Source organism: Protopterus annectens, chromosome 1.part0 (genome assembly GCF_019279795.1).
Source record: "Protopterus annectens isolate FY-2018-M chromosome 1.part0, PAN1.0, whole genome shotgun sequence".
NCBI lineage: Eukaryota > Metazoa > Chordata > Ceratodontiformes > Protopteridae > Protopterus > Protopterus annectens.
Genome location: NC_056725.1, coordinates 820,653,587 through 820,667,638, shown reverse-complemented (window position 1 = coordinate 820,667,638; position 14,052 = coordinate 820,653,587). Strand labels below are relative to the sequence as shown.

At 41.9% G+C, this 14,052-nt stretch overlaps 1 protein-coding gene across 1 annotated transcript in view; it reads left to right on the top strand.

Moving 5' to 3' along the window:
* SCAF8 (SR-related CTD associated factor 8) overlaps window positions 1–14,052 on the top strand; it is a 1,875,331-nt gene that overhangs the window by 177,188 nt on the left and 1,684,091 nt on the right. The window lies entirely within an intron of this gene.

Sequence of the window (14,052 nt, the reverse complement as noted above, 5' to 3'; positions counted from 1 at the left end):
CTGATCTTACCAGTGAGGGATACACTTCTGGTCTGGAGCATAGAGTCCCCATGTTGGTGATGATCAGGTCCAGTATGTTTTCCCCTCTTGTGGGAGTGGTGACAAGTTGTTCCATAGCATTTGAGTTTATAAATTCTAGGAACCTTTGGGCTAGGGTGTTGGAGCTAGAGTAATGCTCCCAGTCTATGTTTGGGTAGTTGAAGTTGCCCAATATAATGGTGTTTGGAGAGACCTTCATATTTTCCAGTGTTCTCAGGAAGGCCGAATGGGGTTCCTGGGTTTGGGAGGGTAGTCTGTGGCAGGCTATAAACTGGAAGGCAGTTTTACCCACTGTTAATTGCACATGGATAGTCTCTGATGCTTCGTGCTTTGCCACCAACCTGGAGGTGTGGGTATCTTTGATGAATATCGATACTCCCCCCTCCTTTTGTGGTTCGGTCCAAGTTTTGGGGCCGAAAAACATGGTATGAGTTATAACCTGGTAGTGCTGGAGTGCTCTCGGGAGCCCTGAACCAGGTTTCTGTTACTGCACAGATATCGATGTTCTCCATGCTAAGGAGAGTTTTGAGTGCGTGCATCTTGAGGTTTAGACTTCTGGCGTTGAGTAGCATTACTCTTAGTTTCTTATCCCTTGTGATACCTATGGAGGTGGGTTTGTCTTTTGAGCCTTGCCTAAAAAAGGCACTATGGGGGTAGCAAGAGCCTTGGCCAATATCCAAAAGCCCAGGGGTGACCGGTGCAAGCCGTCCCTAGCGAAGCATCGTGGCTTGTTGAGCATATCATCCCAAGCTGACAGGCATTGGATCCCCTTTGAATGACACCAGTACTTAAGCCAGTTGTTGAAATTGATCATCTTGTCTTCATATTGTGGCATCATTCTTGGTGAGGGTAAGATGCTACTCAAGGTCAGGGTCATACCGGCCTGGGCTACATGCTCAGAGAGCTCCTTTGTCTCTTCATGTAGTCCAGGGAGGAACGTCTCAGGTCATTCACACCAGCATGGACAATGACTGAGTCATATTTGTACTTGCCTTGGAGTGACCTGAGTGCTTGTGTTGTGGCGGATCCTAGTGCCCGACAGGCTGCTCACAGTGACCCTCTCCTTGTTCAGCCTGGTGAGCGGGACGTCAGTGTGCCTGACGATAGAGTCACCTATTACAAGTGTATCAGGTGTGTTGTTTAGTCTTAAGGGCTGTGACTGTTCGGCACACTGGCCTTGTGAGATATGTGTTGCACGTGTTTTGTTTTGGGGTAGCGGTTGCTTGGGTGTCTGCTTTGGAGGTCTCTGCTGCTTAGGAAGATCTGAATTTAGAGCCTCTGAGTATGTTTTTGTGTGAGTGTGGTTTCCTTCTCCTCCTGACTGGTTATGCCAGTACTGAGTTGAGAGAGCTTAGCCTCCAGTTTGGCTATATGGTTGCATCTCTCACATGTGTTGGAATTTGTTGGGAGGAGGAGAGGGTTGTCTGTGTACATGAGGCAGTTGTAAGATTGCCTCAAGATTCCCAGATTCACCAGCTGGACCAGAGAGGAGATTGACAATCTAGAACATTTATGTGCAACTTGTTCTCGAGTTGGGACCATGTGCCACAAGCGGAGCCAGCATACTGGATAGGGTGCTTACCAATATGGGGGACCACTGTAGCACCCCCAAAGTGAGGTTCTCCCTGGTGAGATCTGAACACAGATCAGTCTCATTCAAAGTAAGTATCACACCTGACACCCCCCCCTGCAGCAAATAAAGTAAAAAAACTTCACCAAAGCAGATTATAACCTCCTATGGGATGGTATAAATAGCTTCACTTCACCTTACCCCTCACATGGAACAGGAAACTATGCCAAGCTCTACATCAATGCCTTATACAAACACCTGTGTTACTGCATTGACTTAGCTGTACGTGATAGAAGCAACACAAGTACTTATGGAATAGCAAACTGCCTGGTGAACAACATGCTTTACAGTAACAGGAAGACATTGCTGTCCAAGACTAGGAGGGAGGGAGCCCCCTCTAAACTATAAACACTCCCTCCTCAGCTTAAACAAGCAAACGAGCTGTTGTGATGTCCTCCGAAAGAAAGTATGGGTCCAAATTAGCCTCCCCCACAAAGGACAACCACAAGGCATTCTGTAGTTACATCTGTAACCTAAAAGGAAATATACTGAGATTGTACACATAGCTAACCTGTTGGTTGACAGGTTCTGTGAAAACTTCCCTCCCCTATCCCCATCACAACCCTTTCAGTAAAATATTGAGGTATGCACAATCACCCAAATGAAACATTCCATCAAATTGTAATCCATAAGGAGTATAGAAGTATTTCAGTTTTATGCATTTGTTGTCTTTCGGCTTTTCCCGGTTAGGTAAATAGCGGAACTCTGGTCTGCTAATGATTGGCAGTAGATTTTCAGGAATGCCGAGGTGCCAGCTCAACGTTCAACGAAGGCACGCCCATTTACGCATGTGTTTCGAATGCCCACCCAACCGTGGGGAGAACATGCAGACTCCACACAGAAGGCATTCCCTGCACTCCAGCCGAGAATCGAACGGGAGAACCTCTTGCTGTGAGGCAACAATACTACCACTGCACCACCGCAGAAGTGTTTCAGTTTTATGCAGTAGTGTTTCAAATTGAATGCATGTAGTCACAGCAAGCCAGGCCAATAACTTTAAAGTACTAGTAAACAGAGAGAGACAGAAAACTTGAAACAAATTGATCATAATATAAATGTATGCATCTAAAAATATTCCATATCTAAAGGGTCAGTTGTTTATAACATAAAAAACACGTTTTTCTTACTTTGCTGATGATTTTATACAATCAAAAGAAATGAGACTGCCTCAGTATGATACACCAATCTTAAATCTATGCTCTAAACTGAGATTTACCAGTTACTTCTCATGTAAAAGAACATTTTCACACCCAGCTGTGATGTTTTGAAGATAGATGATGATAAAAACTGCTAAAAATATTCTTTTCTTTGTCATTGTGTTTTCATAAATGATTGCAAATTAGATTAGTGCAGCACACCAGGAATCAGATTGCACAGCTACTTTTTCAAAAGGCAAAAGGCAGAAAAGAAGTAAAAAGTGTAAAAAATGCAGTTTGAAAGGCAGCATCAGCAAATAAAGTCACTAAAGGAAAATAAAATAAAATTTAAAGTAAATTGAAAAGGTTAACATGGTGACATAATCATACGTAAAGTGAAAATAATGAAGGTCACAGACCACTTGAAACTCCATACTCCATGGTATTGCTATAAAAGTAATAAGATATGTATAATCAGATTTTACAAATCAAGCTGAAAAGAGGATAACCATGTTAATCAGAATGTCCATTTAAAATGCATGAGCATGTTATTATAATAAGGTGCATGTCTTGTTCAGTACATCTGTTTTTCAATGGAGGGAAAAATAGTAGATTTGGTGCATTAGTAAAAGCCCACGTCTCCTGATGGACTATAAGAAAGTGCAGATGTCCTTCAAGAATGCAACTGCAGTCATAACATATGGGTTGTCCTGCCTCAGGCAGCCCTCGGTCGGCTGGATTCCAAAGTCTGGGTCCGGCGTCGGCTGGTGTCGCCTCCTCTCCGACGTCAGAACGGCTGGAGTATAAAGGCATCGGCCAACACCATCTCCTTCAGTCTTTCTTGCCGCGGTGCCCGAAGCAGAAGCAGTTTGCAAGTACCGGTCGGTCAGCTCCTGTGTTTTCAGTACCGAAGTCATCTAAAACTAAGTACCCCGTTTGGGAACATTTTTTCTTGCCTCAGCCGATGTCAGAACAAATTGAGAAAGTTAATAATTGTTTGTCTTGTGGTAAACAAATACCTCATAAGGGCTTCCATTCTCTTTGCCTTCCACAAACAAGAGTGCTTTGAATTACATTTATCAGTCCAGTATCAGATACTGTAATAACTGCAAGTAGATATTCACATACACCTGACAGTACGAAGTTTACAAGTAACCGCATACTAGGAAAATGCAGTGTAATCAGGAAACATAGCAAGACAACAGCAAAGCAATAAACTCGTAACTATCAAATCATAAGATATCTAGCAGCAGGACTCTATGTCCGTAGCAACGCTTAAGCATAATATACTTATTCAAAAAATAAAAAGCGAAGGCAGGTGAAAAAGGGTAGCAAGTGTAAAGTTCAACCAATGAACATTGCCTATGTTCAAAGCTACTTTACAATCTCCAGCTCTGTCACTATCTCAAGTATTAGGGTCCGACATAGCTGATACGAATTTTGCACAAAGGACAAAAAAAATTCTGCAAGTACAGACAGTGATTTGCAGTACGATTAAGTATCTGGCAGGCATGATTTTACAGTTTTTTGCCAGTAAAATTAAATGATATGGAAAACGGAGCACAAATACTTGAGAGCTTGAAAGGTTGAGAGCTAGGATCGTAAAGTAATGGTTTGTTAATTTTCGCTTGAGAGGGCTCCAGCTTTTGCGACCCATAATCAGTTTGTAACACACACACACACACACACACCCCCCATTAGAAATTACTGAGCAAGCATAGCTCTCAAACTTACACAACAATACATCTTGAAAAAACATGGAAATAATTTGGGGGGGAGGACGAAGGCTCAAACATAGGAGAAATACAGACTTCGCACAACAGCCGCTACTAAATATCATGAGCTAGCACTACTTGTACACAACTCACCTCTACTCTGTGGAAACGGACTCCGTTACAGCTCTACTGTGCTTGATTTTCTCTTGTCAGCTCGTGGAAGTAGATGCAGTATTCCAAGCTTGCAAACCTGCGCACAGAAGTAGATGTTCTGTCCAAATAAATTGCAGGATCCAGTAGCAACTATGTAAAGTCAAAGAATAGCAAAAAATGAAAGTGAATTGCTACTACTGAAGCCTGTATTTATTTGGACAGATTAAAAGAAGCTTAGGTTGGGGGTGGAGGTGCTATGCCAAGTGGTGGCTTGGAATGCAAGAATCCGATTGGCTGCCACCACTTGCTTAGCAAGAACTTTTAAAATGCTTATTTTGAGAACTTCAATTTGACCTTAATGTTTAAACACACTGAATCGTAACTAGATATGATAAATTACATATTTAGTTACGATTTCAGAGTGTTTTACATTAAGGTGAACTACAAATCAGCTGTATACTTTCTCTCGCTTGTGGAAGCACTCGGGGGGGGGGGGGGTAACTGCTTGAAAATTCCATATTCTCGTGGTGCGCTCGGGCTTAAACACACAGGCGCCATGAGAAGCTACTCGGGGTTAATGAGTTAAAAAAGATGGAAGATAAAGCTAAATCTATGCAAACTGTTAAAAGATTTCTTAAAAGTTCAGCCTCCTATATTTAGTAGGTACTGGCTCTCTATGAATTGGTCCTTTCCAGCCCCTTCCAGGTCTTCTCAAGCCAAACCCAGACACAGCAGAAAGCCCAGGTTTCAGTCCCAGGGGACACACAAGACTAAGCGTTGGGGGGTTTCCGCACCCAAATCAGGGAGTAGTAAGACTCCCTCCTATGGAAACCTGTTTCAATGACTTGCTTTTAAAACTTCCAAGCACTTCCCAACTGAATGCTCCTTTAGGCGGAAAGATTGGTCTGCAGGCCAAAAACTGGGAACGCGTTACCCAGGACAAATGGGTTTTAAATAATGTCCCAGGGATACAGATTTCACTTCCACACCTTACCAACACCAAGTGGGTGGCCAGACCTACCCCCCAAATCAAGTACTCTCTCTCTCTTAAGCATGGGGGCTATTCAGTTGATACCAGAAGAGGAAAAGGGACAAGGTTTTATTCAAGACTTTTTCTGGTACCCAGAAAAGGCAGTACATGGGGTCCTAACCTGGACCTTTCTACTCTAAATACCTTTCTGGTGATTCCAAAATTCAAGATGCTGACTTTTCACCAGCTGCTTCCTATGCTAGGCAAAGACGCATGGTTGGCAGCACTAGACTTAAAAGAAACATAACTGCACATCCCTATCGGGGAGTCTTGCAGAAAATACCTGCGCTTAAAAGCAGGCTACATGCACCATCAGTTATCTGCACTGCCCTTTGGCTTATCTACTGTGCCCAGGGTATTCACAAAGTCTCTTATCTCCATTCATTGCATTCTGCAGGCAAAGAAATATTCAAATATATCCGTACCTGGACGATTGTCTAATTCAGGCAGAAAGCCAGGACATACTTTTTGAAGGGTACTGACTTGTCTGGGTTACACCATAAACGAAAATAAATCGCACCTGTTACCCTGTCAGCACTTTTTATGTTCTTGGGAGCAAGCATGAATACAACTTCCCAGATGGCTTTCTTCACACCAGAGAATTTGACTCCTTTGACAACCTACTTTCAAACAAGTGGCCACAAAAACCCAGTTATCTGCAAGGCAAATACTGCAAGCCTTGGGGTTTATGGCCTCCTGCATTCTTCTAATTCTGTATGCAAGGCTGCATATGAGGAAACTGCAATGGTATCTCAAAAGCCTCTGGTGTCAACATTCACAGGATCTAGAAGCTATGATTCCTATCATACCTTGCAAACGCCTAGAGTTTCTTTGGTGGGCAGTGGCCTGCCACCAAAACAAGGGACTACCATTCACACTACCCCCTGCCGCCCAAACCTAAACAGATGCATCAGACTATGCATTGGAGGCTCACTTAGCAGGGAAGTGCATTCAGGGCAAATGGAATCCAAGTCAAATGCACCTACAAATCAAATCAAAAGGAAATGTTAGCTGTACAGAATGCTCTGACAGCCTTCAAGGATCACATTCTTCCAGGACAACTAATGGTAAAGACAGACAACACCACGGTCATGTACATAAACAAGCAGGGGGTACACACCCTTAACCCGTCAGCAGACTAGCCATGGCATTGTGGAACACGGCCTTGAGCTACCAAGTGAATCTACAAGCTCAATTCCTGCCAGGAAAACTAAATACACTGGCAAGATGGACGAAGTAGAAACTTCATGGACCCACACGAGTGGAAACCAGAACCATGGATTTTCAATATGTTGACAAGCAAATGGAGGAGCCCAGATATAGACCTGTTTGCCTCCCCCCAGAACCATCAATTGGACAAATTTTGCACAAGGATTTCCCCACAATCTAGCTTGGAAAGTGGATGCTCTATCCTTCATCTGGAAAAACCTATCAGTTTATGCCTTTCCTTCTCTGCCTCTGCTCTCCCAGGTACTACTAAATATCAAACTGGGCAAGCCAAGGGCAATTTTTATTGCACCAGACTGGCCACACCAACACTGGTACCCCCTCCTGCGCAGTGTCACTCTTGGCCCCATGGCACCTGCCTCAGACTCCTTCCCTGTTGTCTCAGTAGGAGAACCAGATTTTGCACCCTCAGCTGCAAACCCTGAACCTAGCAGCCTGGCTAATTACGTAATCTCTCCTTTACCACCTCTCAGTAAATCGGTGATGGATATCATTTTAGAGGCAAGGAGGCCTAGTACTAGAAAATCTTGTGCTGCAAAATGGAAAAGATTTTGTACCTGAACCAACCTCAAGGGATGAGGTCAGCAGTGCCCAATTTACTTCATATTCTACAATATTTGACTGAGATGCTTCATAAGGGCTTGTCCTTTTCCTCTCAAAATTCATGCCTCAGCTATGTCAGCCCATTCTAGCACAGAACCTCCCTTCTCTCACCTACTGCTCAAGCAGTTCCTCAGAGGGGCCAAAAATTTAAGGCCACCGAGGAGAGCTCTAACTCCAGCCTGGGACCTTAACTTTGTCTTTGAGAAACTCACTGTTCCTCCTTTTGAGCTAGCTGCTGCTGCAGATTTAAAATTGCTTTCCTGGAAAACAGCTTTCCTTTTAGCAGTCACTTCTGCAAGAAGGGTATCTGAGTTGCAGGCCCTTAGGGCAGTGGAGCCTTTCATCATCTTTCATGCGGACAGGGTGTTCCTCTGAACCAATCACTCCTTCAGGCACATGGTCGTATCCAATGTGGCTCTTAATCAGTCCATTCATTTGCCTACCTTCTTTCCTAACCCACATAACAAAGGGGAACGGATACTGCACTCCTTAGATGTGCACAGACAACTTAGATTTTACTTGGACAAGACTAAACCTCAAAGGAAATCTGAACAACTGCTGGTGGCACTTGCTGCAGGGACAGAGAGGAAAGCTATTTCAAAGCAAACTATTTCAAAATGGACAGGCCACTGCATTCATTTCTACTGTAAGCACCATGGAAAATCTATCCCACAGGGCATCAGACCCCCATTCAACTAGGGTTTCATCTAACTCTACAGCCTTTCTCAGGGGCGTCCCTACAAGAGACATCCCAGAAGCTGCTACCTGGAGTTTTGTACATTCACCAAGCATTATCATTTGCCATGTTTCTCTAAATCCAGAGCTGGTTTTGCCACTGCAGTCTTGAAGGGCCTTATAGCTGGTCTTAATTCTATTTAAATTCCTCCTCCCAACCTTAGCTTTGGGAATCTACCCAAATGTAATGACTGCAACAGTGAAACACGAAGAACATAGTACAGTTGTGTACACTTATCATAAATGTAGCTGTTAGAGTGTATTCACTGTTGCAGTCCTAGTTACCCTCCCTCCAGCCCCCTTTCTTCTTTTGACTAAACCTCTACTCTCTCTTACACCAAAAAGCTTTTTGAGCATAGTATTTGTTTTTTTGTTGGAGGTATATTCTTGTATTATAGATTTAATTCCTTCCCATTAAGGGGGTACCTGACATCTGGGGCAAGAAAAACTGATGTAATGGCGTCGGCTGCATGTTTTATACCCCTGAAGTCATGGAAGAAGGAACAGCAACCGACGCAAGACCCAAGACTTTGTTAATCAGGCCGACTTGAGGGCTACTGCAAGCAGATAACCCAAATATAGTGACTGCAACAGTGAATACACTCTAACATCTACATTTATGGTAAGTGTACACAACTGTATTTTCCTTACTGTCAAGACCTTTGGCCAGGCAGTATACAAGTCCAACAGGTGTCATTTTGTGGCTGCTGCCACTTGCTGTAGCCTGAACTGCAGTTGTTTCAGTGCTGCTCATTGTGGTGGGAACTCAACTCCTTGGTTTCAGTGTTATTGTCCGGACTTCCTCCTTGGTGTAATAATTTCAAATAGAACCACTTTCCAGTAGTGACTGGATCTAGACCGCATCATTTGTAGGCACCTTTTATCTTTCACCATGATTCACAAGTTTACTTTGCAGGGAAGGTTATAACACTGGTCTTAGACAAATGTAGTAGAAGTAGTGCACATATCAGAAGAGGCAGTGGTTAGGCTGACCTCTTGCCATAGAAATTTTCTGGAGTTTTTCTACTGGGATCTTAAGCATCTGTCTTCTGACATAGTTGTGGTAGTTGGCTGTTTGAGAAGCCCACCATTTGCCAGTTGTAGTAACAGAGAGCCAACTTGCTTCTTTTTGTCATCTTTGACTGTCGGGTCTTAAGTGTGGATGTTTACCATTTCTATCTGGAAAGTTATACCTTTTCTTCGTGCATTCTGTTTCTTGAGAGTCATCTTTGTGTCCTAGGCAAGGTACATAGAAAGGGCCTTGCATCTTAGTGGTGACCTGATGCTGACCCAAGTAGTGTTTTCCCAGTTTCTCTTGAAGCTCCTTTTATAAGCTAGGTTCTTTGCAGTTCGCACTATGGGCAGAGATCCCCCAAGTTGACTTTGAAAGAACGCTTCATGGTTGAAGAATGAACTTGCTTTGCTTCACATTCCTGCTTTCTAAGGCTTTGTTTAAAACATTGATTGCTGTTTGTCCAAGGACTAGTTCATGTTAGTAATGGGGTTCTGCCACATATGTGTATTTAATTAAAAGGTAGATGTATCTGTGAGTATGGGATTTTCTCTGCTTGAAATGCTCACAACATGGTTACTCTTGAGGAGCGCCTTAACAGTTTTTTTTTTTTGTAAACCAGTGGGCCTTCTGCTGTGTTTAAGTCATAGCATCCATGTGATCTGTGAAATCTGTGTTGGTGCGTACTGGGGCTGGTTTAACAGCTGTTGACTAAGATGCCTTATGTTTGCATCGCTATTTGGCTTTGATTTGGGTTCCAGATAACCTTTCCCTTTTCCCATTTGAGCCTAATAAAATCAACCATACAGGCAAATAATATTTTGTGGCCTTTCCTTTAGAAATGTTACTTTTTCAGGGGAAAGAAAGAGGGAAGTATTTGATTTCGGTAATACATTTGTGTTACAAGTTTAAAGTACAGAAATATGGAAATATAGTTTTCCCCTAGACCTTGTACGTAGTAATACTTCGATATTGAATGTGGCTGTCACCTATTTGATCTTGTGCATTTTTTTAAGTGTACATGATTACACATGTATGTGTTATGTGAATTTGTTGACATTTCATGTACTTCCTGAAATTGCCTCTGAGCTTTCTCTTGGACGCACCAGAAAATTCCCAGTTAACTTTAATTTGGCTGCCTGGATGAGCTTTTCGAAGTAAGTAAATGAATGTTTCTATCTGTTAGTCTGCATTTGGTTGGAAAAGCATATTGACTAGTTTTTATGTTATGAGAATGAGTTTAGTACTTTTAACAGGCCATGGCAACACACTGGTTAGTTATAGTAAGATATACTAGTAATGTGGTCCAGCTAGAAATCCCTGCTTTTATTTTAGTAATTGAGCATGCAAAATAATTTTGTCAGCAGGCTGATGAGCATCTGTTCCTTGCTTTAAACCTAAAATTATTGTAGTACATGGTACTGAAAAAGTAATTTTTTATGGTATTTTACAGATTTATCAGTAGTGGTCTGTTGCAGTGGATGATGTATGTATTCGTTTATGCTGGGTGATGAGTAGCAGTTTATTTTTAGCTTAAGTTATAACGGCAGAAGAGTAGAAATGCTTTTCATGTATGCTAGCATTTTACTTTGTAACCAGCCCGGTAGTACCTTATTTACGTAGCCTCGGTAGTATTTTTTTTAGAGAGCAGTTTTATGTTTGGATGAGTTGTTTGGTATGATTGCCAAACTAAGAGGGAAGGCGTCTTTTGTGCATTACAGTACTGTTAAGTTACTGATTTGTGATATGACTTTTTAATCCTTGTGCAGTAGATTTTCCTGTTCTGCTATCACCTGTGGCAAAATTCTTTCTAGACTGTGTGAGCTTAGGTATGCATGCCTCTTGTTTTGCACATGCCATGGTGTTAGACTTTATGCTAGGAGAATACATATTGTGCAGCACTCTTCATTCCGATCTGCCACTTAGTTAGGGTCCTAATTCTAATATATTTGATTCTTAGAAGCCAGAAACCTTCAGAGTATGCTGTAGGTTGTAAGGTGAAAAGCCAGGGCCAACACCGCTCATGTTGTTTGGGTGTGGAACATGATGTCAAGCATTGCCTTAAAAGATCACATACATGTTGATTCCGTACAATAGTAATTTCAGTTACTGCACATCCTGCATGCATTTGTAGCATTATACAACTGCATTACTTTGTTATGCATTTAAAAGTACAGGATTATTTGCATATATGTTCTGTGAATTTGTTGATATTTCATGTAGGCCCCCCCAGGAAAGAAACGCAACACTTTTTTTTAAGATAATTTGCAGAGACAATTGAATGCAACATTTGCATTCCACTTCCACCTTTTTGAGAAAATCGTTGTTGGCTAGTTGATGTAATCCATGTTTTTATATGTGAAAATAGAACTTTAAAAAAGCCATGTCACTGGCAACATTCTCACTTTCATATTTGCAGCAGTGACGAGCATTATCTTTTAACACAGTCAAGAATCAAAGCTTTCCTCTCTTGGCCTCTGTTTACTGTAACATGGTTATACTTTGCCTATGGCAGCTTTTCCCCATGTACCTACCCATTTCCCCATATTAATGTGTACTTTGTTAGAGCAGTGGGCATGTCTTTTTCTTGTCCTTTTATTTTCTGAAATATATACAAAGTCTTCTTTACAGGCCCCACCCAGCAGCAAAGAGAAGGTAAGAAATGTTTACTGAGTACTATTATACAGTTTCATTAGTCCTTTCTAGAGTATTAATTCTCTGAATTTTTATTTTTTAATATAGCCATAGTGACCAGATAAGTGGGAAACACTTGTAGGCCACAATTTCAAGTCATCAGTGTACTAGGCCTGATGCCATCAGTCCACATAGGCGTGGGAGCAGCACTTGGTAAGCGTAGAAATAAGCAGTTTTAAACTGACTAAAGTAATTTATAGGAAACACTTTAGTGACGTCTGCAAGTTCCAGTTGAAGAACAAGAAGTCTATGAGGGCAGTAGCTCTTTAGGAAGGTTTGACAGGTACCACTCACCATTGGACATGATCTTTAAGTTTTTTTCAGATGGATATTTGTACTAGGTGCTGTACTTCTGACCATGGTAAGAAGGGACACCTGGTTTAAATTTCCTGGTTTGCTGTGCAGACCAGTTTGCAAGTAATCTTCGAATCATAAAAGCTCTGCCTTGTACTCTTAACACTTTCCATTGTGTGTTACCCTTTTCTGTCTGTACTATGGGAGCTATTGTCCAACTTGATGAGGTGGACTTGCGGGGGAAAAAGGGCATTTTGTGTTCAGAAGGTCCCCTTCCTTAACAGAGTTAGTGGTAAGGTACATAGTAAACATTGCTATAGTACACTCTTGATGTTTGTTTTACATTATGTATATGTAATAAACTTGTTTGTTTAAAAAAAAATAAATAAAAAATAAAGCAGAATATTTGTACTTCTTAAGGGAGAATAAAGGTAAATTGCTTCCCTTACCTTTCCCAAAGTTTTGACTTCTAAGATTCAACTGGATTTAGATGTGGTTCAAAGTTTCAGCTTGTGGAAGTTATGTATAAATGCATTTTTTTATGCAGTGAAAGCAAGGTCTCTGCACTCTCTCCATACTTAGATATATACTAACTCCACAGCTGAACAGTTTAGAAGAAAAAAAACTCACATGCAGTCGGTCTTTGCCAGCAAGATGAAATCAGAATATACCAGCAATGGTTTCCTGTGAGAAACTGCAGTGGATGAATTCATCAACTTCGGTTTCTAATCAAGTCGAAACTGACTCACTTGACATTTGAGGAGAACAGTAGGGTAAAAAGTTGAAATCATTACAGCTATGTGCTGCATTACTAGCAGAATAATATTGCTGCTGATAGGTGCAAATTATAACCTATTGCATTGCCTTAGTTTGCATGGAATGGATGATGCATGCAGAGTATGGGTGATGCGTGCAATTTTAATTTCATCACAATGTTAAAATATAGTTGATTGTTATACGAGTCTTTTCCGTCCTCCTCAGCACTTACTGGATATGAATGGATCAATTTGGCACTGAAGACTAGACTTTTGGTTTTAAGACTCAGGCTCCTCCCCTTTCCATAATGCTCTGCCAGCCAACCCATTGTTAAGACCTTGTTTGTCACTTTGAAAGATGGGATTTTGCTCATCATAAGTGTTTTATACAAAGATAAGTGTGCTGTTCTTTCTTGTGTTTTTCTTTCTTTCTTCCTTTCTCTCATTCAGTTGCTAATTGTTTCATCTGGGTAGTCCTACCTTTAGTTTTCATACATTTCTCTGGTTTATCTTCTCTTTTTTCAGTGGTTTAAGTGGTCATTTTTTCCCTCCCTCCTTCCATTAGAGTTCTATACTTTTGTTGTATCGAAGATTTATGATGTCCTTCAAGAATGCAACTGCAGTCATAACATATGGGTTGTCCTGCCTCAGGCAGCCCTCGGTCGGCCGAATTCCAAAGTCTGGGTCCGGCGTCGGCTGTGTCGCCTCCTCTCCGACGTCAGAACGGCTGGAGTATAAAGGCATCGGCCGACACCATCTTCTTCAGTCTTTCTTGCCGTGGTGCCCGAAGCAGAAGCAGTTCGCAAGTGCCGGTCGGTCAGCTCCTGTGTTTTCAGTACCGAAGTCATCTAAAAGCTAAGTACCCCGTTGGGGAACATTTTTTCTTGCCTCAGCCGATGTCAGAACAAATTGAGAAAGTTAATAATTGTTTGTCTTGTGGTAAACAAATACCTCATAAGGACTTCCATTCTCTTTGCCTGCCTTGCCTGGGCCCAGACCACGACATCTCTTTGTGTGTGTGTTGAAAAA